General features: G+C 39.4%; 1 long non-coding RNA gene across 1 annotated transcript in view; it reads left to right on the top strand.

The window, feature by feature from the left end:
• The window catches only part of LOC147829603 (uncharacterized), a 96125-nt gene that overhangs the window by 41104 nt on the left and 27897 nt on the right, over positions 1-27124 (top strand). The window contains exons 3-4 of the long non-coding RNA XR_015448624.1: positions 5566-5869; positions 8379-24548. This is a non-coding gene — a long non-coding RNA (uncharacterized LOC147829603). The remainder of the gene's footprint in view (positions 1-5565; positions 5870-8378; positions 24549-27124) is intronic.

Below are 27124 nucleotides of genomic sequence, written 5' to 3'. Positions count from 1 at the left end.
TTTTATTTCTTTCTCTTGTCTAATTGCCGTGGCTAATGTTTCCAGAACTATACTGAACAAGAGTGGTGATAGTGGACATCCTTGTCTTGTTCCTGATTTTATTGTAAAGAATTTCAGTTTTTGACCATTTAGTATGATATTGGCTGTTGGTTTTTCATAGATGGCTTCTACCAGTTTGAGGTAGAGACCATCTATTCCAATTTTTTGTAGGGTTTTTATCATAAATGCATGTTGGATTTTGTCAAATGCTTTTTCTGCATCTATGGAGATAATCATATGGTTTTTGTCCTTGGCTCTATTGATATAGTGTATTACATTGATTGATTTGCATATGTTGAACCATCCCTGCATCCCTGGGATGAATCCCACTTGATCAGGGTGTATGATCTTCTTGATGATCTTCTGCATTCTATTTGCCATTATCTTATTAAGGATTTTTGCATCTATGTTCATTAGTGAGATTGGCCTATAGTTCTCCTTTTCAGTTGGGTCTTTCTCTGCTTTGGGGATCAAGGTGATGCTTGCTTCCAGGAATGAATTTGGGAGTATTGCTTCCCTTTCAATTTCATTGAAGAGTTTAAACAGTAGTGGCAGCAGTTCCTCTCTAAATGTCTTGTAGAATTCAGCAGTGAAGCCATCAGGGCCCGGCCTTTTCTTAGTTGATGAGTTTTTAATTACGTTTTCAATTTCATTGGTTGATATTGGGTTGTTCAGAATTTTGAGGTCTTCTTCTTTCAACTTTGGTAATTCATATGTATCTAGGAATCTGTCCATTTCTTCTGTGTTGTCCATCTTATTGGCGTATAGGTTCTGGAAGCAGGTGTTGATGATCCTCTGGATTTCTGCTGGGTCTGTTGTAGTTTCACCCTTTTCATTCCTAATTGCATGGAATTGGGCCTTTTCTTTCCTTTTTCTGACAAGGTTGGCTAAGGATTTGTCAATTTTGTTGATTCTTTCGAAGAACCAACTCTTGGCTTCATTGATTTTTTTGTATCATTCTCTTAGTCTCCATTGCATTGATTTCTCCTCTGATCTTTATAATTTCCTCCCTTGTATGAGCTTTGGGGTTGTCCTGCTCTTCTTTTTCTAGAAGCTTGAGTTTCAGCATCAGGTTGTTTAATTGGGCTCGTCCTGTTTTCCTAATATGCGTATTCACTGCTATGAATTTCCCTCACAAGACTGCTTCCATTGTGTCCCATAGATTCTGATATGTTGTATTGTCATTGTCATTTAATTGAAGGAACTGTCTGATTTCTTCTTTAATTTCCTCTGTGACCCATTGGTTATTCAGAAGTGTGTTGTTCAATTTCCATGTGTTTATGAAATTGTTTGAGTTTCTTTTGTTATGGATCTCCAATTTCATCACACTATGGTCTGATAATATACAGGGGATAACTTCAATTCCTTTGCCCTTACTTAAACATGTTCTATGTGTGAGTATGTGGTCTATTTTGGAGAATGACCCATGTGCAGCTGAGAAGAATGTGTATTGTGATTTTGTGGGGTGGAAGACTCTGTAAACATCTGTTAAGTTCATTTGTTCAAGAGTTCGATTGAGTTCTAATATTTCATTACTTATTTTTTGTCTAGTTGATCTATCTGCTTGTGACAGTGGGGTGTTGAGGTCCCCCACTACAATTGTATTAGTGCATGTATGACTTTTCATGTCTGTTAGTATTTGTTTTATATAGTTGGGTGCACTAGTGTTTGGTGCATAGATATTTATGATTGTCATCTCTTCCTCTTGGATTCTTCCCTTTACAAAGATGTAGTGTCCTTCTTCATCTCTCTTCATCAGTGTTGGTTTGAAATCTACTTGATCTGCAAAGAGGATAGCTACTCCTGCTTTTTTTCGGGTTCCCGTCGCATGCAGTATTGTTTTCCACCCTTTAACTTTCAGTCTATGAGTTTCCTTTTGAATTAAGTGTGTTTTTTGAATGCAGCATATTGTTGGATTTTGCTCCTTGACCTATTCTGCCAGTCTATTTCTTTTGATTGGTGAATTGAGACCATTAACATTGATGGTTATAACTGAAACGTATTGACTTGTCATTGCCATGAGTTTTTCTTTTTGTTGGGTTCTCCCCCTTTACATTTAATTTCTTGTCATGCCAGATGGGTTCATTCTGCTTTGCTTCCTGGGGTTGTGATCCTCAATGTCTGTTCCTAGGATATTGTGTAAAATTCTTTGGAGTGCTGGTTTGGTATTCATGAAGTTCCTAAGGTGCTCTTTGTCATGAAAGTATCTATTTCTCCATCCATTTTGAAAGATAGTTTTGCAGGGTACATCAATCTGGGTTGGAGGCTGTTTTCTTTTAGGGCTTGGAATATGTCACTCCAAACTCTTCTTGCCTTGATGGTTTGTGTTGAGAAGTCTGCTGTGATTCTGATGGGCTTTCCTTTGTATGTGATTTGTTTCTTTTCTCTAACTGCTTGTAGAACTTTGTTCTTCTGTTGAGTTTCTGGAATCTTAACAATTATATGCCTATGTGTAGATTTTTTTTGATCAAGCCTATTTGGAGTCCTATATGCCTCACTTATCTGTATGTCAAGCTGTTTTCCCCTGCTTGGGAAGTTTTCTGCCATTATTTCTGTGAAGAGATTTTTATGTCATCTGCACTCTCTCCTGTTTCTTCATTGACTCCAATCTGTCTTATGTTATTCTTCTTTGCATCATCTTGCAGCTACTGGATTGATTTCTCATGTTCCCTTATAATTTTGAAGCAATTTTTCTTTTCCTGGTCACTAATTGCAATCTTATCTTCTATATCTGAAATTCTGTCCTCACATTGGCTCATTCTGCTGTGTAGACTTTCAATGGAGTTTTTCATGTCCTGGAAATCTATTTGCATCTGTTTTATGGATTCCATTTGTTTCCTATGTTGGGATTCCATCATGTTCCTGAGCTCCTCTCTAGATTTATTAATCATGTCTTGCACTAGGGGCACAATTTCTCCTGTTAACTGAGAAATCATTTCTGATTTCATTTTTTTCACATCCCCTTTTGTTGCCAGTTGAGTGGGTCCAGGTGGTTGAGTATCAGAGTGTTCCATCTCATTTCCCTTTGGGGTTGCTGTAGGTGATCTGGGAGTCTGTTTTTGAGACTTATTTACATGTTTTCTCATTTCGACTGGGGGGGGGGTCTATTGGCACCTGCACGGATTACCTCCTCTGAGCTGGGCGAGGTGGGACAGGGGCCAGGAGCAGCGGTAGGGATGGATGGTGGCCTGGAAGCCCCTTCCTCTGGGCCAGGAGCAGTGGGACAGCGGCTCAGAAGCCCCTACCTCTGGGCCAGGAGCAGCGGGACTCAGTACTGTGGTCTGGTGGTCCGGTGTCCTCTGCGTCTTTGTAGTGTGGAACCAGGTGGCTGTACAGAGGAGCGGGGGTGTGGGGGTGTGGGGGTGTCCAGTGGATTGTTGCCGGGGCGCGGGCTGATTCGGTGTCTTCCGTGCGACCTGGGACCTCGGTAGGGTGTGCGCAGACCTGGCTGTCTGCAGCGGGCTGATTCGGTGTCTTCTGCGTGACTCTGGTTTTTTTTTTTTTTAGTTACACTTACAGGAGTCAAACTGCCATGTTTTTTTGGTATGCTATAAATTTGCAGTCTAGGGGAAAAAAGAAATAAGTAGGTGGGGCTGTTACTGTTTTTCTTTTCTTTTGTTTAACCACTCCCAACAACATTTCTAGCCCTCGAGAATATGAGTTTAAATATTTGGGGATGAGACCCAGCCGTCAAGTCTAATTCCCAATTATCCTAGTCCTCCCTCTGCCTGCCCAGCTTGGAAAATTTGCTCAAAGAGCTAGTGTGTTCTAAACTGGGCTTCCTCTTTGGAATTTGAAATTAAATAAGTAAATTATACTCATGATACATGTTCTACATAGTTATATATAGAATGTGAATAAAATTAAGTTGTAGCATTTAAAAAATAGTAACAGCTAGCATTAATGATGCACACGGAGAATTCTTTGTGAGTGAAAAACTCTGATTCCCCTAGGAAAAGGATGACTCGGCTGAGTTAAAACATATTTTAGCGAATGATTCAAGGCAAAGGGGTGGGAGAGGAATTGGAATGGCTCTTTGGCTCTTCACAGTCTCCCTTTCCTCTCCACTGTGACTTAGAAGAGGGCAGCACTACTGTGAAGAATAGCCCATGGAGGTTCACAAATTCAAATGAAATGGAATGAAATTAAAGCCTTATACTTCACTGGAAAAAGGAAGAAGCAGGAGCCCTGATTCATCTTACTCCATTCATCTCCTTGGGAGATTGGTGCAGAGGCCGACCTGTGCCTCTGACAACTGAAATTCGGGAGCAGAGAAATGAAAGGAACCTCAGAGGCAGTTTCATCCCCTCTCTCCTCAGTGGCTGACCCCAAACTGTTCCAAACAGAAAGTCAGTATTTCAGAAACTTTCCCATAAGCAATTTCCCCAACTACTCCTAAATTCTACCTTACGGAACTACACAGACCATTTTTCTTATGCTCTAAAATGGAGATATGAAAACAGCTTTTTGCCATTACTAATGATCATAGCCATTTCTGCGTTGCATGCGTCATATTTCTGGACTGGGGGAGACAGCACAGAGAAATGGGAAAGAACTGAGGCTTGGAGACAGACAGGGCTGTGCTTAAGCCACAGCTGTGTGATCACAGGCAATTTCCTTAAGCTCTCTAAGCCTCAATTTCCTCACTCCTAATGTGGGGATGATCATACCATCCAGCTGATCAAATTATGGTGAGGAATAATCTAGAACAAGGGCTGTTCAATTCAAATATAATGCAAACCACAATGTGAGCCACATGTGCAACTAAAATTTTTCTAGTAGCCTATTAAGAAAAGTAAAAAAGAAACAGGTGCAATTAATGTTAGTACTATATTTTACTTTATGCCCCAAATATCATTTCAACATCCACAAAATATTAGTGAATACATTCTAAGGGTTTGAAATCCGATGTGTACTTTCCATATACAGCGTCTCTCAATTCAGACTAACCAATTTTAAGCACTTAATTACCACAAGAGACACATGGCTACCATACTGGAGAGTGTGGGTCCAGGAAAAAGTTATGAAGCATTTAGCATTACGCTAGGCATACAGTGATGGTGATCATCTCAAGGCTTCTCCAGACTGATTGTCTATGATACTCTTAGAAGCACATAGGCTGGGTAGCTCAAGCCTGAGCATTCCAAGTACTTTAGGGACGACTTCTTTTTGACCACTCCCCATCTGTGGTATGGAGGGAACACAAAAGGTGGCCTCAGTGAAGTCTGTATGGAGAGTATATCCAGTGGGCTTCAATGCCCTTCAAGGTCACTGGACTCAAAACTGCAAGAAGGAGGACTACTACTGATCTGTTACCTTCTCACAAAAATAGGCCATATTTGTGATTTATGTGATAAGAAGCCACAAGGTTCTCGAGGTATATGTGCCACTTATTCTTGTTTGTTTCCTTTTTAATTCAGAATCAGATTTTTAGTCAAATTGTTGGCTTAAATAGCTACATGGAAAATAAATTCCAGTGTTTGTTTTGTTTTTTGCTTAGTCATTCTTCCATAAAATTCCTTACAGGTTTCAGATGTAGCTCGGATGAGATGACAATGAACTACAGAAAGAAGAGTCCAGATAGAATTGCCTTGGGAAAGGTGTTTGGAGCTGGGAACAAGATGCTCTGAATTTGAGTTCTGTTTCATGAATGAATTAGCAGAAAGGCCTTGGGGAATTTTAAGTTGCCCATTTACTTAATAGGCACTATGTCCTCGACATTGTAGTTTGTGCTGTTGGAGCTACAAAGACATCCAAGACATGAATCCTAAGGACTTGCTACCTAGTAGGAAAGAAAGAACATTCACAAAACAAACAGGTCACCAAATGTGTAAGTAATGCAATAGAAATTTATGGGCTCACAGAAGGTAATCAGCATAATTCCAGCCAGAGAGATTGGGGAAGGCTTTATGAAGAAAGTGATGTTCAGGGTGGTCCTAGAAGTGTGAGTAGGATTCCTAGGTGGGGCTGGGAGGGAATGAGGTTTTAAACAGAAGGCGCAAGGAAGGAGAGACAATGTAAACCATGAGGCACAGGAAAAAAAGTGCAGGGCTGGGTCAGGAAACTTGTTAGACAGGAAGGCAAGTTAATTCTGAATAATAAAAGATACGTTTTGGCCACTGGATTAGAATGGAATTGTAGGACTTGAATTCCATTGGGAAGAATTTGGACCTTCTTAGTGGAGGAAAGCAGAAAGACAAGAAATATAAAGAGCAGATCCATGAAAGATTAGCTTTGCAAGGATGGTTGTTCTGGTAGCACTGAGTGGTATGAGTGGGAAGGCAAAGACAGAAGGCATGGAGATCAGCTAGAAACTATTCAGGTAGGTTTGGGGCAGTGGGAGTGGACAGAGAGAGGAGATACAAAAGACATTTTGGAGGGGGCATTGATAGAGTTTGGTTTTGAGATGTTTTGAGATGACTGGGGTTCTGAGCACTATTGAGTCAGAGAATGGAGATGCTGAGAAGGTAGGAGTTTTGCAGAAAGAGTCTGAGTCTGCTTTTGAGTGTGTTTAATTTGTTCTGAACACAACAGCTAAAGTAACCATAGAAAAACACAAGACAAGAGCTGATGCCCCCTGCTCAAAATGCTTCAGTGACGTCTCTTCTCATTCAGAGTAGAACAGGATTTACAATGGCCAATAAAGCCTTACATGTCCTGGCTGCCCTTTCTTTCTGACCTCATCTTCTAACCCCACTCCCATCTTCTCAGTGGGCAGTGGCCAAATTGGCCCAACATGCGTCTTCCCCAGAGCTTTCAGTTTTCTCTGCCTGAAACCCTCTTTTCTCCATCAGTTCTCGTACCTTCCTCTCACTTCCTTGTTCAAATGCCTCCTTTTTAGAAAAGCCTTTCCTGATGAACATAAAACAGCAACAGCTACTCTCCATTGCCATTTCCCCTTCCCATTTTCTTGTTCTCTGCAGCACTGATTACCATCTGACATACTACATGTGTACTGGTTTATTATCACAGCCTGAAAACTGAAGCCGTGAAAAGAATTAATAATGAAGTAACCTGGTGTTTTCAAGGGTGCAGTGAGTTTTGTTACTCTTACATACCAGGCTCAGGACTGGGCATGATAAGCAATTTGGAAAGCAATTTGGCAGCAAGTATGAAAAGTCATAAAATGTTCATGTCCTGTAACATTTTAAACATTTTATGTCTTTGAAATTCTGAAAGTCAGTTCTAAGAAAATAATCTAAAATAAGGAAAAGAAAATATACAAAGAAATGTATACTAATGTGATATTTATAATATCAAGAAATTGGAAAGATTCTAAGTATCTAACAATGTAAGAAGATAGTTAAAATAAGTAAATTACTGTTCATTTACTTAATTATATATTATTCACTTGTTAGAGGATAGTTATGAAAAGCTGGGTTGCAATAAGGAAAATGCTCATGAGACAATGTTGTATGTAAAAGAACAGGATCCACAGTTGTATACACTGTGATTTCAGATATCTTTAAATATGCATACAAAAAAAAGACACACAGAAGACATTAACCCAAATGCTGATACTAAATGAACAAGGCTAACAGGATTGTAGATGGCTTATTTTTCTTGTCTTTTAGATTTTCTGCATTTAGTTCATATTCTTTCTGTAATGTGGTTATTTTATTTTTTAAAAGATCATTTAAAAATAATGCTGAGGGGTGGGGATTTAGCTCAGTGGTTCCACCACCTGGCTCGTAAGTGCAAGGTCCCAAGTTCGATCCCCAGTACCAAAAAATAAAATAAAATAAAATAATAATAATAATAATGCTGAATAGAAACTGCTGCTACAACTCAACTCACCTTCTAGATCTGACTGTTGGGTCTGAGTGGTAAGTGTGAGCTTCCAAGCTGACAGAACTTGCCTGTGGCACCATAGGCCAGTTATATTGGTGACTGGCCCTACAGCCCCTAAGCCCCTAGTCTTGGTCCCCTTCTTGACCTTTTCCCCTTCTCTTCTTCCATGTATAATGTTTTTATTTTGAGAAAAGCTCTTGCTAAGTCACAAAGTTGCACAGGCTGGGCTTGAATTTTTGATCTTCCTGCCTGAGCCTCCCAGAGTGCTGGGACTCAAAACTGAAATTTAAATTCTCAGCTTTCTGTCATCTAAGCCTATGCCCTTAGAGGCATCATTGATAAACATGCAATTCTTACAGTGAACCTAAATTAGTTTATCATACAGATATTGATCATGTGAACTAAACAACTGAATAACTGAATAATGTAATCTAAAACTTGTAAATCTAAAACTTGTAAAACTCTAAATCACTTGATGCTAAGTGTCTTTGTATCTGGATGATGAACTTGTTCTTCAGATTTTCTTTCTTTTTTTTTTTTTCCTTCAGATTTTCTTGGTGGATATCCACAGTAGCTCAAGAACTGCAATAAACCCTGATATTAACAACTGAAAGGCCAGGGATTTAGCTCAGCGGTTCCGGCACCTGCCTTGCAAGCCCAAGGTCCCAAGTTTGATCCCTGGTACCAAAAAAAAATTGAAAATATTTTAACATCTGGTTTATCTGCAATACTGTAAGCATTTTGTTATTAATTAGAATTAATTCTATCTGCTTTGGTTAATGATCTCCTTTGAAAGATTTATAAGCTTTCCTTTGGACAAATAGCAACTTATTTTGATAAAGCACAATCCTTAGTTTTCAATATTAAGCTACATCCTTTAAAATGGCTATTAATACTAAAGAATAGAGGCTGTTAGTAGGAGACATGTACAATGTCAAAGGAATGCACATGCCAGTCATGACTAATACTATTTCAGAGGAAATTTCTAACAAAAAGGAGATTTTTCCATGTAATAAGGCATTTATTTTAATCAACAGAAGGTTTAATAAAGATCCTAAACAAATTTGTTGTAATAGGTATGAAGGAATTGAATAGAATTTCCCAGGAAATATCACTCATAATGTTCCCATTCTAATAGTTCAGCAGTGTTCTTATACTTTCTGTGGCTGGAATCCCAGGTAGAAAACTTTTCAGCTCCTGAGGCCATAACACAGCCACCCCTCACTGCAGCTAACGTTTCTGAGAATTTAGTGTGAGTGAGACATTGCTGCATGCTGCACTTCGTTATCTCATTGTAATGCTCAGAATCCAGTGAAACAGGCACAAATGTTACGGTCCTTTTATAGTCAGATAAGAAACTGAGGCAAACAGATTCTTGTTCAAGGGGCAGTATTAAATAGAACACAAGATACATTATATTGGCTGTTTCACCTTCTCTATCACACTGAAAGAATAAGATTTTTTAAAGGAATGTCAAGTTGAACTCTACAGCTGTTACCTGAAAAGGAAAAATGAAAGTCTTTTTTCATTGCTGTGGTTGTCATGCCAGTGATTATTTCCATTGGAAAATTGGTTCAACCAGAGTTTAGAGGCCTAAAAAGTCTGAGAGCTGGTTTCTCTTGGATAGTTTGTGCGTCCCTCACAACACTTTCTCCCTTTCCTCCTTCCTTGGTTGTAAGCTTTTCATCTTGGGAGGGTTTGTGCCTGGTGGAGCTGTCCTTGGTCTGAGAGGTCAGAGGAGAAAAATGGTTCCTGAGATCTCCAACTTCTCACAAAGTTGCTCTACATCTCAGCTGACTTGGAGGACCTTCCACTCCACCACAGAGAACAGATTGGGAGAATTCTTGGGAGAGGCCATGAAAAACATCTAAAGTTCTTCATCTTAGTACATTTTAATTTTTCCCTGCATTTGAGACCGTTTTCCTGCCTTAAATCAACTAACAGGGAACCTGGGCTTCACTTACTCAGTAAAACTTTACTGAAGACCTATTTTGTGCATAACACAGTTCTAAACCCTGCAAAAGGTCAAGGCAACGCTTCTGCCCTTGCAGCTTCTTCATTCTAGTGATAAGGACACCCCCCGCCCCCTGCAAAAAGTATGAACCATCATAAAGAAGCCAATGGATGCCATGGAGACCAAGTGTATCCACAGTGGGATGATAGGAGGAGAGATTACCAGCTGCTGAGGCAGTAAAGGAGATTCCTGGGGAGAGGGAAAATTTTATACAGGTCTCCAGAGGAGAGAGCGAATCACAGCACAGAGTCTATAATGTGACCCCACTTACCTAAAAACAAAACAAAAACTGTATGCATACATATCAAATGCAGAGAAAAAGAGTTGGGGGAATTGGGAGGAGAAGTGTCTTAGAGCATTTTCTATTGCTGTATACAATACCACAGACTGGGTAATTTATGAAGAAAAGACGTTTATTTGGCTCACAGTCTGGAAGCTGGAAAGACTTAAGAGATTGACACCAGCACCTGCTCTACTCTTGTTGAGGGCCTCAGGCTGCTTCATGACATAGCAGAAAGGCAAGAAGGTGGGGTCTTGAAGAGAACAGCAGAAGGCAAGCTTAATTTTGTACCAATCCACTCTTGAGAGAATGAACCTAGTTCCACCAGAACAAACCCACTCTCTCAAGAACTAGCTCACTCCTGAGCAAAAACATAAACCTGATCAGGGTGCAGAACCTTCATGTCCTAAAAATAAACACTTTCCATTAGATCCCCTCCCAACACTGCCACAGTGAGAATTAAGGTTCCAACACATGAACTTTTAGGGGACATATTCAGACTATAGCAGGAAGAGTGCAGCTGGTGGATGGCAGAGGAGGGGAGGAAAGAAGGGCGAGAATTCATAGGGACTTTCTGTTCTTACTGTATATATACTTTCATGTTGTTAGACTCTTTTCCCAAAGAGGATTGTGTTATTTTATATAATTAAGAAATTTGAAGTTTACAAAGAATGGGTAGAACTTGGATTTGTAGAGCCAAAGGGAGCAGCTGTTTATGGTGAGCAAACAGCTTGAGAAAATGCCCACAGGTGCCCAGGGATGGGGTGTTTTGGGGGAACAGTGAGTAATATGACAGGGCTAGCAGAGAAGGGATATACTAGTATGGTAGGGTGGGGCCAGGTGGAGAAAAGTTATGAATTCAAGACCTCAGAGCATGAGTCTTTCATCTCTGAGCACAGACAATGATGAGCCTGTGATGACTTGGCTCAGGGCTGATTAATCTGTCTACTCAAGAATTAATTTATTAGCAGGCATAGTTGAAATCTCAGCAAAGTGAGATAATATGAATTCACATCTACGTCTCTTGCATACCGTGAAAGTCCATGGAAATGTCTACTGTTGGACTTTTCAGGAAACTGAAAAATAGAAATGCTGTCACATGCAAGAGGAAAGCAGCCACTTATACTTGATCCATAGTATTAATTCCACTACAAATCTTTATGAAATACTTGGCATCTATGATGAATGTTTCAAATGTGTGAGGAGTATTCAGTCCCCAGCATATGGGAAAGAATTGAGTTAAACTTGTAGAAGTTGATTTAAAATAACTAGATTTTAAATGAAAATCAGATGTGTTCTTTAACATGTTATTTGTTTTAATGTAGTTAATTCCTTTGATGAATTAGCAAGGTCAGTATTTTTAAATTTTGTGTTTATAATTACAGCACTATTCAAACACAATATATGTATGCATATTTTATACATACACACAGATACACACATTCATACCACAGACACAATGAGACAAAATCTATAGCTACCTGGGCCTGCAGAAGTAACTGACCTACAAGCCGATCTTAGAGGAAGAGAACCTAACATGAGGAAAAATACTATGGTGGTTGAACCTTGAGTCATGCGTTGTGACTCATTTTTAGTGATTGGATTCTAGATGAGATGAATTTTTTTTTATTGACCAACAAGTGGAAGAGGGATGCATCAGACTCCCAGAGTGATGATGTGAGTTTGATTTATAACAACATCGACTTCATCTCCTGAAATTTCTTGCAGCCAGAAGTGCTATTTGAGGAAGAAACTGACAGTTGATGTTAGTTGTCATTTATTTTCCTCTTTCTTCAAACTTTGAAGACTTTTAATCCCCAACCTACCCCTCACCCTAAGCTCCCCACCCTGGCATCCCACATGGTCTGTCCTTTTGTAGAGAGGCAGATGGAATTCTTAATAGGCAGCAAAACAAGAAACAGAGGACAAAGAAAGACTCAGAGGCTTTCAAATTTATGTGGAAAGAAAGATCCCTGATTTCATAGGTTGCCTTTCCCTGCCTTCTCTGTTCTCTTAATCATTTGAAATTACTTTGTGGCATCTCTTCCCATCATGAGGAAGAGGACAGCAGGCGGCATCTGACCTGTGTACACTGGGAAAAGGCAGGGACGCAGGATGACTGCTTCCGTGCTCAGACAGATTCAGGCATATTTTACAAAGACTTTTTTGGAATAAACAATGACTTAAGAATTTTTTTTTCCAAATTATTTTCATACAGCTCTCAATACTGATCTTGATAAGAATTAAGAATTCAGCACAGTAGATATTTACTACTTTCTGCCAAGTTGAATAAAACAATTTCATGTAGCCTGGTAGCATTTTTCTAATCATTTGGGTTACAGAAGAACAAATACAGAATCCAAGCTTCCAAAATAATTCACATAGAACAAGTCTGTTCTCTGTCTCTCTTTCTACTTTTTAGTCTTTCTGTCTCTCCTTGCCCCCTCCCCATCATTCCCTGATAAATGGACACTATTAAATTCTGAAAGGGACATATTAAAATCTACCACTATGCCAGAGAGAGAGAGAGAGCAGGAAAACTTGTTCCTGAAAGTGATGGTCTCCTACACATGGAACTTCTGTAAATGACATCAGCTTGAGCAAAGACTGGGACTTATTGAGCACACAAGTTAGTGGGAAGGTCATTCTAACCAGAAAGATGGGAACTGATTTTGTTCACATAAAATTTTTTAAAAGAGAGGCAAGATCGGCTGGGGATTTAGCTCAGTAGTTCTGCCTCCTGCCTCGAAAGTGCAAGGTCCCAAGTTTCAGCCCCAGTACCAAAAATAAAATAAAATAAAATAAAATAAAATAAATAAAAGAGAAGCAAGAGTAGGGGCCGGGGATTTAACTCAGTGGTTTCACCACCTGCTGTGCAAGCAGAAGGACCTGAGTTCAATCCCTGGTACCAAAAAAAAAAAAAGAAGAAGAGAGAGGCAGGAGTAGAGACCGGTAAAAAATGGATACCCTAAAACAATGCAAAGAAAAATTAGGAACAGCTAAACAGTAAGAAATATTTTTGATGAAAAAAACAAACAAAAAAAACCCCTCAGTCTATCTATTTGGAAATCCACATGTTTAAGGTGGAACATGCAAATATATGCAAAATACAGATATTATTCTGATGATGTTGCTGCAAATTCCCGGAAGCAAAGGAACAAGTTCCCCATTCATTCCCAGATGATCTCAGTCAGATTCTCACTGGTTTGTGACCTAAAATGAGTTGGCAAAACTTGCTATCTTCAGTTCATTTCTGGCCTTCAAAGTTCAGGGGTAAAACAATTTTAATATAATATTTTATTATAGTTCATTTTACTAAATATATACATCAAGATAGTGAGTATAATTTACAACATCCTATGTATTTTAGTTTACATGTATAAAATAATTTATTTAAATATACAATTGATAGAGATTTAGCTCAGTGATTCTGCTGCCTGCCTCATAACTGAAAGGACCTGAGTTCGATCCCTGGTACCAAAAAAAAAAAAAAATATATATATATATATATATATATAAATCTAATAGTATTCTTAATAGATTCACATATTTTCATGTATTAAAATGCTTGTTTATGGAAGTGCCATTTTTTCACTTATTAATCTATTAATTAATTATTTACTTATTTAGACAGAATCTCACTGCATTGTCCAGGTTGTCCTTGAACTTGAGATCCTCATCCCTCAGCCTCTGGAATAACTGTGACTAACGTTGTGCATCACCACACCCAGCTTTATTTACTTATTTCAAAATACTTCAGTATTTTGCTTTTGTAATTTAGAAAATATTTTATTTTTTAAAAATTTATATTAGTGTTTTTCTTCTCTTTAACCAAGAGCTAAATTTAGTTCTATCTTATGTCACAAATGGTCTTTATTGGTATAAAACATTTATATTTTGGGGGTCTATAAAGACTTCTTGTCCGTTAGGCCTTATTGACAAAGTTTTTGTCAATTGTTTTCTACTGTCCCTCGTATTAGCTTGCCAGCAATAAGCAAAAATAAAGCTGAGACTGTGTCAAAAAAAATGCCCTGGCCCCCATCTATCCTTGTTCTGCAGGGTGTACTCCCGAGTATTCCCCATTCAGCGCCTGTGCCAGCCAGCAGAAACAGCCAGTTGTTGTCTGAAATGAAGGATAAATGGAAACATGGTGCCTGTTCCTTTTCCTGCGGGTAACAATCCATCCATTTAACATTCTTTTCGTTGCTCTTGAATTCTGGGGTAGACCGCCTGTGCTCACTGCGCAGCTGAGGCCAAGCTGAGAAATGCGAACCTTCTCGCCTGCTGCTGGCCCTACAAGCGTGAACAGTGACAGCCTCTGATGGCCCAGCCCCTCTACACAGAGCTGGGGACATGTAGCACTAACTAGCAGCTTTAGGTAGGTAAATGGGCATCGAGCCACAAAAAGCTAGGGTGGGAAGGATCATAATTATAAAAGATAAAATTTCTGGCTATTGTGATCCCTACTCTCTATATAAAGAAACAAAACCCAGAAAACTTAAATGACTCTCCCAAGGTCATTTTGCTGGCAAAGAGAGTAGATATCTTTCTCCTGGCCCCTATACCACAATATGTTTTCATTGTTTATGGCCAAGCACATGATTGATTTTGTAAATGTTGCATACACATATAAAAAGATTGCATATTCCTTTTTGTGATACAGCATTTACTCATCATGCCTATCTACTCACATATACATTTATAATAAGATTATATTATCATTATTGGTAATTCTTTCTTCTTTTTAAGTCATATTCTTTTGAATTCAGATGGAATATATTAAAATCTACCACTATGGTTGTCATTTCATCAAATACTCCTTGTCTTTTGATTTTTAAAAATTTTATGCTTTGTTTTTAGCTCATAATAGCTGACAACCGATACTTTTTTATGTTTTTATATATGCCACAGGGATTGGGCTTCTGCATATAAAAAGATACTCAAAGAATAGTGGCTTCAGAAAGTAGAAATATATTTTTCTCAAATCCCTACCAAGATATTTGGAGGTAGGAAATCCAAGGCTGGGATAGTGGCTCCATGATTGTCTGACATGCAAACTCTTTCTGTCTTCCTACTTTGCCAACTTTAATATGTGACACCTGTTCTTCAGGTCAAGATGGCTTCTAAGCTCCAGGAGCTAGGATCCTGCATATTCCAGAGAAGGAAGCAAAAATGAAATATAGGGGGCTGGGGATTTAGCTCAGTGGTTCCAGCACCTGCCTTGCAAGCACAAGGTCCCAAGTTCAATCCCTGGTATCAAAAAAAAAAAAATAATAATAATCAACGGTTCAATTGTTACCAGTTAGATAGGAATGTTGCTGTTTTTATCATGGGGAACAATACAAAAGAAGAAACCAACATTTTATTAAAGTCATATAATTTCTACCCAACTCCTTTATTCTAATTTACTTCTTTCTTAAAGATCATAGCTTTAGGGCCGGGGATTTAGCTCAATGGTTTCGCTGCCTGCTGCACAAGCACAAGGACCCGAGTTCAATCCCCGGTACCAAAAAAAAAAAAAAAAGATTATAGCTTTAGAAATCTTATGGGTATGATTTGACTCTAAATTGGTATACATTTTGATAAATCTTAGAATGGTAATTCTATACAGAAAAGCTTAGTACTCTGCAGAAACATTTAGTAATGTGTATGAAATAAATAAATGAACAATCTGTTATCTACAAGAAAATCTTAACCTTGAAACATTTGACTTTTGGTATCTGTTCTTGGTCTGTCTTTTCAGAATTGAGATTATAGTGACCTCCTTACAGTATCTGTTACTTGCTATATATTGTATTATTTGGGCAAAGGGACAAAAAGCTAATTCTGGAGTTGAAAAGCCTCACTGTCCATCGCTACCATTTCCCTTTAACTTTTCAGGCAAAGAGGGCAAGGCATGGTATCATAGGAAGAGAATAATAGATAAATTAATAAGTTCAACCCACCACTTCCTCCCCGTCTTAGGTATTTCCCTCTGCCAGTGACTATAAGAAGGACTTGGCCTCGCATCAGGAGAAGTGGGAGAGATTTATGAATGAGAAACCAAAGTGTTTGATGAAAATGAAATGATTAGAGTTAAAGATATAGCTCAGTGGTAGAATACTTGTCTAACATGTGCAAGGCCCTGGCTTCTATCCCCAGCACTGCAAATAAATAAATAGGAAAAAATATAGATGAATAGGCATGTTATCAGGTTTGAGGATTAAACTGTATTGCCGTACTGTATAGTATTAGTACAGTTTTACTGGCTACTAATATTTACTGCAAGCTTTGTAAGATTGGCTTAATGTTGCCAGCTGTTGAAGCCAGATGATGGATTCATAAGGAGGGGAGTCAGGTTCACTTTTCATATTCTTTCAACCTTTATGTTTGACACTTTCCTTAATAAAAATTATTAAAATAAAGTAAGCAATGTTCAGAAAAGTATTCTAAATTAATTAATACTGAAATCAGAGACTCCTTGATAGCATACAGCTCCAAAACAATGGCTTCACAAATATGCTCATCGATGGAATTCAAAACTGGCCTTTGTTCATTATGACAGCATGCGTCAGACCTGCATATAAATCCTGCAGTCGACATGCTGTGACTGAACTTGGAAAAAATAGCTCACATAGCATTCATGAAGAGCACTTTAAAATATTGAAATTGAAAAGTTTTAGTAGGAGAAGACAATACTTACCAGGGTTCAATTATCAGTTCTCTAGTTGTTTGTTTATTTGTACTAGATTTTTACAAAATCTAGTTATTTGTGCTTTTATGCTATTTGGACCCAGAGAACTAGATAGAAAATCAGGGATTTATATAAACCAATACCTGGATATACAACTTATTTTATTGGTTACTGTTTCTATCGTTATCTCAAGTTAAGAGAGAAAGAACTCTGAGAATAAACTTTATGTGTTTAAAAGACTTGTTTTACTTCCCTTCTTTTCCTCTCCCTTTCCCTTTCTTTCCTTTCTTTTTATGAGATAGGGCCTTTCTTCAAAGTTCAAGGTAGCCTAGAACTCCTTACATAGAGTAGGTTGACCTTGAACTCAAGATCCTCTTGTCTCAGCCTCCGGAATGCTGGGGTTACAGAGATGCGCCAGCACATTTGGCTTTGTTTGAAAGATTTTTCTCATGTATCATATAGACTTCTGTTAGAACAGAAAGATTGTGTTCTTTGCTAAAAATAAGTAGGGAATAAAGACTATAAATAAATGAATCATTCTAAGAGTCTTTTTTTTTCAATATTGGGACTTGAACAACGAGGCCCTTCACACTGAACTATATCCTCATCCCTTTTTTATTTTTTTCTTTTGAGACATGGTCTCCTAAATTGCTAAATTTCCCAGGCTAGGTTGAACTTATGACCCTCCTGCTTCAGCCTCCCAGAATGCTGTATTACAGATGTGCACCATCACACCTGGCTTCTGAGACTCTGTTTTATAGTGTCACCTTGTGAAATTTCACACATAAAATACCACAATTTTTAGTTTGTTCTCAGCTGGCCAGCGCTTCAGGAGATGATGTTCTGCTTTGCTCGTATATCAACCATGTGCTGGAAAACAGAAATATGCATAATCCTTGCCTGGAATTTTAGTGTCTGATAGCACAAGAAAGGCTCTGAACACCTGGTCAGGTGTAGCTACATTGATCTCCATAAGTCTTAAGCAATCAGTTATCCATTACATGTTTTGTGACTTTTTTGGTTGGTTTTCTTAGAATTTTAAGGTATCTATGGGTTGAAATGCACCAGGGGATATATAATATGGTATCAGGAAAATGTGGACTGGCTTTGCTACACAAATACAATTAAATGCTGAGAAATAAAACCCCCAAAGGAACTAAATATAGAAGAGAAAGGGGAAGACAATAACTTATCACTAAAAATAAGGTATTTACAAGGTGCCTCTTCTGAGGAATCCTTACATTTCAGTACTTAGACAATCTTGGTTTACAAAATACTTTCACATGCACTATCTTACTTGATCCTCCAAATAACCAGTGAGGCAAGCAGTCCGAAGGTGAGGAAACTGCATCTCAGACTAAAATGCTTTCTGAAGACCTCCACCCAGCAGGAGGGGACAGAGGTGCACTGAAATGCCTCAGGTCTCCAAACACTGTGTCCTGTGCTCTTTCTCCCCCTACGGCCCAGTACTATGCTGTGTGTGGGTCAATGGACAAATCCAAAGAAGAGGAAATATGATCTCAATCCTTGGGGAGTAGATAGGAAAATGCAAATTTTCAAAATGAAACAAGCAGAGAATTGTTCAGTGCTGCACTACATGAAACTGGTTATAAATATGGTACCAACTAGATTATTTTAATTGAAAAATAAGGTGCTATACATTCTACTCAATACTTTGAAAAATATGTAGGTAGGTGCATGAGAATACTGGATAATTGAATGTTTCTGAGGTTTTCCAGCCAGTCAATTGGTGTTTTTCTGGAGAAATCCCATGATTAATTCTGGACCAGGAAGAAAGTCAGTAAGCACAATCTTACACACCTCTACAGGGACACTTGGTTGCTTGAAGAGCTAACTCTTGAGTCCTCGTATTCTTGTTGGCTTCTGTTATGCCTCAGACTCAGAACTGAAAGCCCAAGGGAGTTGGTCCTAGCCTGTCACATTTGTTAGATTCTCTAAACCATCAGTGGAGGTCAAAAAATGCCTTTGATTTACCTAGTTTTCAAAGGGAGTAGAAGAGAACAGTGCCTTGAGATTGGAAAATGTTCTGTTCTCAGAAGACCATGGACTTCAAAGGTCTGCAGGAGCTCTGTGATCACTTTAATTTTCTAATGTCCTAATATTTATACCTAACTTTTTCCAAACCTGTAGTATTTGTTTCAGAAGCAAAATTCTATTCTTTTCTTTGTCTTTTCAGCAGTGTAGGCCTCTGCTCAGACAGCTGCAGGCCAGTCCCTGTCTGTCCCTGATTTTGTCCTCCCCACTGAGTGGCAGATTGCCTGTGAAGCCCTATGGAGACTTCTGAAGGCTCCTGCTCCGATGCTTTTACAATAATTGACCCCCCCCAAATAAATTGCCCATGCCCAGGTTCTTCAGCATTATGGACAGACCCATATAGTCTTCAAAATGCCACTTGCTAAAGTAACTTGTCATAAAACAGTAACATATGATATAGATTTATGCCCACTGAAGGCTTATACTGCATCTTCTTCGTCTTCACCTTTCACTATCTAGCAGTGTCTAGATCAGAGACTAAACAAATAGGCCAGCATGGAGAGTCCTACTGTGTGATTCTGCTTACTACCAGGGAGGACTCAAATAGCTGACACAGGCTGCCAGAAGCTGTACTAGCATTGCTCCTCAAGCATCAACACTTGCTACCCAAGGGGAGGAGAAGACAGTGGGAAATCAGATTGGCACTCTGAACATACTCATAATGTTCTGGGAGGAAAGGTAAGCATTCACCTGGGTGGTACACACGACTCTTAACTCTCCTCACGTATGCTGGACACTTAAGAACCAGTGTGGACCTGGCTCTCCCCAGCTCTTAAGGCCAAGCACATGACCACTACCACTGAACCACTCACATCCTCAAAAATGCATCCTTTGAGTTATATTTCCATGGGTGGGAATGGGTCTGTGCTGAGTCACCCCAGCTGTCTTTTCACCCAATGGTTGTGAACATGACCTCCTGGAACCAGCTCTGTCACATTCCTAGTTGTGTGACCTTGAAAAAGTTACCCAGAAATTCTCTGTGCCTTTAATTCTCCATATGTGAAATGGTGATCCTTATATCAGCAGCCCTATAATGTTATGAGAATTAAATGAGCATAGATATGTGAGGAGCCTGGAACATTGCCTGGCACATATTCTATACTGTGTATAAGGATTAGCTATTTTCTTTTCTTATTTTTTTTTGGTACAGGGGATCGAACTCGGGTCCTTGCGCTTGCAAGGCAGGGAGTGGAACCACTGAGCTAAATCCCCGGCCCAGGATTAGCTATTTTCATTCATTCATCTAATGTTAATTTAAAATCTCTGCTCTGGACACTGCTAGGTATTGAGAAGCAAATACAAGATGCAGTTATGTCCTCAGCGGGTGCTCAGTAAATGTTTTGAATATGTGATAGGGTTGGGGAAACAGGCAAATATACCAATAATTTCAAACAAACGACAGTATATAACAGCATGTGGCACCTAGTGCCTGGTGCCATAGATGCATTAGCTATTTTAATTATTGTTTGGCAGAATGAATGCTAAGACTGAATGTGCGGACCGGAGGTTGAGGCCGAGGAGGTGGAGGTTCACTTGGGGAAGTCGTCCAAAAGCCAGTATCATTGAGCTTGCTTTTGATCAGCGAGTAGGCGTTAGCCAGTAAGAGAAGAGGCTAAGAGTGTTCCAGGCAGAAGGAACATTGTGTGCAGAGTTAGAGAGGCGTGAAATAGCACAATACATTCAGGGAACTCCAAGGAGGCAAAGTACAAGTGGAGGCCCATTCTCACTGTGACACACAGCCTGCATTTGGTGAGTGAGATTAGAGGCTGTGAAAGGAAACAGAACAAGTGAGACATGGCTTGTATCACTGGCCTTTAACATTCACTGAACAACCAGGGAAGACTTAAGTTGCTAGGGAGTTTAATTGTTCAGTGTACTGGGTACAAACACTGTGTAGTCTATACAGAGTTGCTGTAGAGTCAGCCCCTTCTCGTCTTCTGCTAGAGGAACTAAATCCACTTAATTTGTCTTTTTTTTTTCAAGTTAATGTAGATGAATTACAATAAAGTTGATGGGATCACAGTTTAGGTGAAGACGTTTTTGCATAGTAACATATTGTTCTAGATCAGAGGTCAGCAAATCACGGCCAAGGGCTCAATGCAGTCCGCTGCCTGCTTTTGTAATTAAGTTGTGTTGGCACACAGCCATGCTCATTTGTTTACATGTTGTCTGTGGCTGCTTTCGCACTACCACAGCAGAGAAGAGTACTTGTGACAGGCGCTGTATGGTGCAAAGCCTGAAATACTCACCAGCTGGCCCTTAGAGTAAATGTTTGCCAATTCTTACTCCAGATTCAGCTCTTCTAATCTGATAAGTAAAAACTGATACTTAAAACAAGGGCTTGGGTTGGTTGAGAACAGTTCTGAGGCAAATAATAAGTTACTGAATTTTTTAAAAATGCACTATTAAGATTACATACAGAGTTGGGTGTGATGGTACCTACTGTAATCCCAGCACTCATGAGATTGAAGCAAGATTGCTACAAGTTCAAGGCCAGTCTGGGCTGCATAGTTCAAGGCTAGCTTGAACTACAAAGCAAGACCCTGTCTCAAAACAAATAAACAAGCAAAAGAAGATTGCAACTATGTTAACCACACTTATACAATACTCCTGAATAAATGAATAAACATAGGTTCTAAGATTGGCTTTCAAAATTGATTCTGAGTTTTCTGGCTGTCAGATACAAACAAACAAATAAACAAAGATTGGATTGTTTCTCTGCATTGGTTACCCATCATCTCATAACAAATCATCTTAAACTTTAGTGGCTTACAGCAGCTACCATTTAGTATTTGTTATTGTTTATATCTGGATGTCCTCCCAAAGCCTCAAGTGCGCATAGGTGGGGCTTTTGGAAGGTGATTGGATTTTTGAGGCTTATACCTGGTTTGTTGTTAGGAGGTAGGGTCTAGTACCTAAAAAGAGGCAAATCACTAGGGGTGTGTCCTGGAAGGAGGTATCTCTCTTCCCAGCTCCTCACTTTCTCTGTTTCCTGTCTGCCATGAGGTGAGCAGCTATTCCTCCGCCATGCCTCTCTGTCATACTATCTTGCCTTGGAGCCAGCCACTGAAATGTGAGCCAAAATAAACCTTTCCTCCTTTAATTTGCAGGTATTGGGTATTGTGTCTCAACAATAAAGAAAGTAACTAAAACAATATTTCTCATGAATCTGTAAGTCTGTTCTGGGCTGGGTCCAGCAGATATTGGGCTTGTTCACACATGTGTAGTCAGCTTCTGTGTTGTTCTGGGGCTGGCTGGTTCAGGATAGCCTCAGTTGGGACAGTTCATCCCTACTGCACAGGATCTCTCCTCCAGCAGGCGGGCCTGGGCTTGCTCAATTAGCAGTAATAGGTTTCAAGAGGGAAAGTAGAAATATGCACTTGAGGCTCAGGCTTGGAATCAACACACTGTTAACTTCCGGTACACTGTAGTGACCAAAACAAGTTAAAAGGCCAGCCCAGGTTCAAAGGGTAAGGAAATAGACTCCAATTCTGGATGAGAGGAGCTGCAAAGTCACATTTCAAGGGGCATGGGAGTAGGAGGGACAGAATTGGGGCCAAGTTTGAGATCACAAACAATCAATCATAATTTAAAACAGCATGTATTTTGACCACACATTTTTAAAAAGTTGTCTCTGTGGTCTCAAGTGGAAAGAAATATTCATCATACATATCTGTTCAACCCCACCCACAGAAATGAATCATCAGTGTCTTCAACTAAGAAGACCATTATCCTCTCGCTTAATGACAGATATAGAGGAGGAGTGGAAAGAAGCCTGTTGGAAATGTAATATCATATGAGACCAGCCCTACATTCAAATACCACTTGACCAAGTTCATTAGGGGACCAGATTCAGTTTTAGCAGGTTAAGATGATAAGGAAAATCTTCATCGCAGGTGTCATCAGTGACTAAACTAAACATCCTTTGAGACGAGAGTCTAAATAGACCTACAATATTCTTGCCATTCCATTCCCTGCCTCTTGTTACCAGGTGGTGTTAAAATTGGTCACCAATGACCTTGCTATCTATGTGTATAGATATTATGTATATAGATATTATGGAAAGACCTGTGGGATTTTTTTTAACTCACTAGTTGCGTGATGATTTTTAAAATTTCTTGCTATAAAAACCTTTACCATTATCAAACTTGCCTCAATAAATAAAGCTAAGTATAAATAGCATCAGTGATGTCAGAAAGCTTTCCTTAGTTGTTTTTTTCCCTAGGACCAATAGGAATGTCAGTAAGAAAAGATTGAACATGGGTAGTAGTCTTTGCTTCTTAGACTATTTCAGAATCCCCTGAAAATCTAAAAACAAAACAAAAACGAAACTCTCAAAGCACTCAGACAAAACCACACAGCTTAGGTTTGAAAATGTCTTTCTGGCCCAAAACCAATTGGGGTTCTTGGCCTTGTCTTTGAAAGGCCAGTGTCATTACACTCGGACTTCCATGGAACAGCCCCTGTCAGACTTCTTTTCTTTGGAATGGGAGATCAAAGTGGGGACCTTACGCTGTGAGGCAGGCAGCCGAACCACCGAGCTAAATTCCCAGCCCCCCTGTCAGACTTCTGTCACAGGACCAGGAGTGGGTGGGGAGGGACATACCAGATTTAGGGAACTACTAGCCGCCTGTTGACTCAGGCATCAGGACCAGCTGTAAATAGGAATATAGTTCAATGCAGAAACAGTGAAAAGAAACAGAGCTGCTCATATTACTGAAGAAGTGGAGACCAAACCTCCAGGGTGTTTGTAGATGACTGGTTTATGGGTGGTTGGGGGAGACAGGGTTGTCTTGGGAAGAACAAAGGAAGCTTTCAAACTCTGAATGCAGAAAATCAGACGTTAACCTTGGGGAAATCATATAAGGGTTAAATGACATAATATATGTACCTGGAAGTACTTAGAAAATTAGACCCCAACAAATGTTGATTCTCTTCCTCTCTCTGGATCTCCCACCCATCTGGCGATTTCCTAAAAAAACAAAAGTCCTGCCAACCAGCTGCCACTGGAGAGATGTGAGGTAGGATAAGCTGCTGATAGATGGTAACAATCAACCAAATTCAAATTCAGGTGGAGGGAGGGGGATGTCCCCTCTCTTGCCCCTCCTCGCCTCACAGCTGGAGGCAGCACAGAGATCTTCCTTTCTTCCTGCTGGGGAAGTGTGTGTGTTTTCTCAGACCTACCTTGGCATTCCTTGATGTCTTAGAGAAGCAGATGACCCCAGCTGAGCAAGACAGTCAGCAGAACAGCAGCCCTTGATGCTGCATTTGGAAATTTCCATTCTTTGCTTGCAGCTCTGAAAAAAAAAAAAAAAAAAAAAAATCTAAAGAGCCCAGTAGCTGGGAAATTTCCACGATGGAAAATTTTAACATATTCTTTAGTTCTAAACTATGCAGGTTTATAGACACTATTTTTTTCTTTTGGTAATTTCCTTCTTTAACAATAATTTATGAAGAAGGTAACACTACAGCTGTGGGAAAAAGGAGGGCAAGACGACCTGGAGGGGAATGGGCATGGTCTGGCTAGTGGGAGGCTGGGCTATATAAATGTATGACCATTCAAACCATGGAAATGCAGATCGTTGCAAGACCTACTGGTTGGGAACTCATCCAAAATAGAGATAGTTTGCCCTGGAGTACTGCAGAGAAATTTGTGTAGAAACTGGAAGTGGGATACAACTTTGGAGCAAAATATGGTGAGTTTTGCTGCTGGAAAAAGCAATCTCAGACAGATCTCTTAAACCACTGCTTCTTAAACCTAAATGTGCATAACAGACACCAGGGAAGCCTGTTCAGCTGCAGATTCTGATTCAGCTCGGCTAGGGTGGGGCCGAGACTGGTTCTAACCGGTTTCTACATGACAATGCAATGTTATCCTTCTGAGGACCACAGTGTCAGAGTAGTGAATGCCCTAGCAAACAATGGCTAGAGCCGAGCTGCTCAGGGACTGTTTTCTCAGGTTACAAAGCTAAGGTCCAAGAGTAGAAATGAATGTCTCCTAGAGAGATGTTCCATGCCAGTTTGGGTAAAGCAGATCTTTTGGAATGTGCAGATGGACAAAGTTGCCAAAGACTGCTTCCTCCAGCACATTCAGGTTGGGGGATCCTAGACATGAGTGCCTTTGCAGAGAAACCTATGCATCAAGTTGGTGAAGATTCCTGAGCTGGTCTTGATTCCTGGGTAATTTTCCAGTCCTGAAACTTGTGGGTGAAACACTAATGAACTAGCTCCAAATATTGAGAGAAGACTGTTGATGAGAACGGTGTAAAGGGAAGAAGGAGTCCAGAGACTAAATTACTTCCCTTCCAGCCAGAATATTTGTTTCACTGTCGTTGAGATAACATAAAAAGGGAATTGGAGAATTTTCTGTTTTCTTAACAGCTATCTTGAGCTACATGTATGAGAGACAGAGAGAGATCAAAATCTGTGGCATTGTTATTCTAGGATGTTGCTTCCACTTGATCTGTAATGTGTCTGCTTTGTACATTTTTTTTTTTTTGCTTTGTACATTTTTAAAGCAACATTTGTCCCATTTTTCATTTTCCATTCAATTGAGTTTTGGATGGGTTATTAGTCTTTACTTTTCAAATGAAAGTACACAGAGGAGCATATGGAAGGAAAGGAGGAGGGAGATTATAATCATGAAAATGTGATTGAAGTCAGAGCATAACAAGCATGAAATGAATTTGATTACATAATAAAAGTATTAATATATATGTTAAAAGTAAGTAAGTTCTCTACTAACATCTACATAATGCTAAAAAAATCTAAATGGTTTACAGATTGCTTAGAGATGGACTTCTAGAGATTGCTTGAAGCTTTTTCTTTCAAAAATCTTCCTGTGGAGTGAAGATATGATTCAGCATTGAAACAGACCCCCTCATTACTTAAGTAAAAGAGACCAATATATTTTTCCTTATCATAAGTCTTGATGAGCAATTAGTCACCATCTTATAACCTACATACAACCAATCAAATAAAACTTGTTTGAATCATCTAAAGTCACCTTTTTAAAGGAGTGCAGAACAGAATTTTTCAATTTAAAGTGGGTAATTCAGAGGGTTAGAACATGCATGACACTGTACAACCGTCACTTATTTATCTAGTTCCAAAATATTTTCATCACCCCAAAGAGGAAACCCTATATCCATTAAACTGTTGCTTCCCAGTTACCCCTCCCTCCATCCTCTGGCTACCAACAATTTACTATCTCTGTGGATTACCTGTTCTGGATATCTCATAAAGATGGATTCCTACAAGGTGGGGCCCTTTGTAAAATCACACCTTAAGAATAAACATTATAGTCATAATAAAATTTAACACTATTGAGTGCTTATTACCAGTGAGGCATGTCATCCTTACAAGTCTATAAATGGGTATCATTATTATATATGAGAAAATTGGGACTTAGCTTCATGAACAGCCTCAGATCTGTATGTTGTGGCTAAGTAAGAAATAGCCTTTCTTGGGCAGGCCCACTTATACTAGTGCCTTTTCCAAATGCCACAGCTAGATCTCAGCTTCCTTTCCCTTATCATAGACAGATGGATAGTTACTCCTTCTCAAGTTTAACAACTTCACGAGCTTGATTCAAATACTGAATGTGTTGTTAGTTGCTTACAGCTGCTATTTCTCTAGCAGTGCAGTAAGTCCAGGCAAATTCCTTTGAAGAGCTCATTAAAACTGCTAAAATAAAGTCTTAGAAGCAGGTGCATTCATTAGCTGAAATGCAGACGATTATGTTAATATCGCATTCAGGTGACAAATTTAAAGGCATCAAAATCATGGAGGATAAAAGATTTTCAAAGCTAAAGTTAACTTCTTCCTTTGTAAAGCTTTTCGTTCTGTTAGGCATGTGACTAACTGCAGCTGTCCATGTGGGGACCTCCAGTGTTATCTCACAAAAATGAAGTTGTTTTTCAGTATTGTGTTTCTTTTTTCTTTCTTTTTTTTTTTTTGGTACCAGAGATTGAACTCAGGACCTTGTGCTTGTGAGGCAGGCGGCCGCATCACTGAGCTAAATCTCCGGCCCAGTATCATGTTTCCTACATAATTTTGTGGGTCTCTAGGAAAAGAAAGGTAAAGAACTGTCTACAAGCAGTGCTATAGCTGGCACCCTAATGGCAACTTACTGCCACACTAGGCCCGTGGGTAGAAGAAACACATTAAAGATGGTTAAAATATGTAGTCAGAGCTGGAGAGGTAGCTCAGTGGGAAAGCTGCATAGACAAGGCCTTGGGGTTCAACTCCCAGCACCAAGAAACAAACAAAA

Source organism: Heterocephalus glaber, unplaced genomic scaffold, assembly GCF_053883595.1.
Source record: "Heterocephalus glaber isolate CG9 unplaced genomic scaffold, H.glaber_assembly_v1.0 deba00000546, whole genome shotgun sequence".
NCBI lineage: Eukaryota > Metazoa > Chordata > Mammalia > Rodentia > Bathyergidae > Heterocephalus > Heterocephalus glaber.
This window is presented reverse-complemented; position numbering and strand designations above follow the sequence as displayed.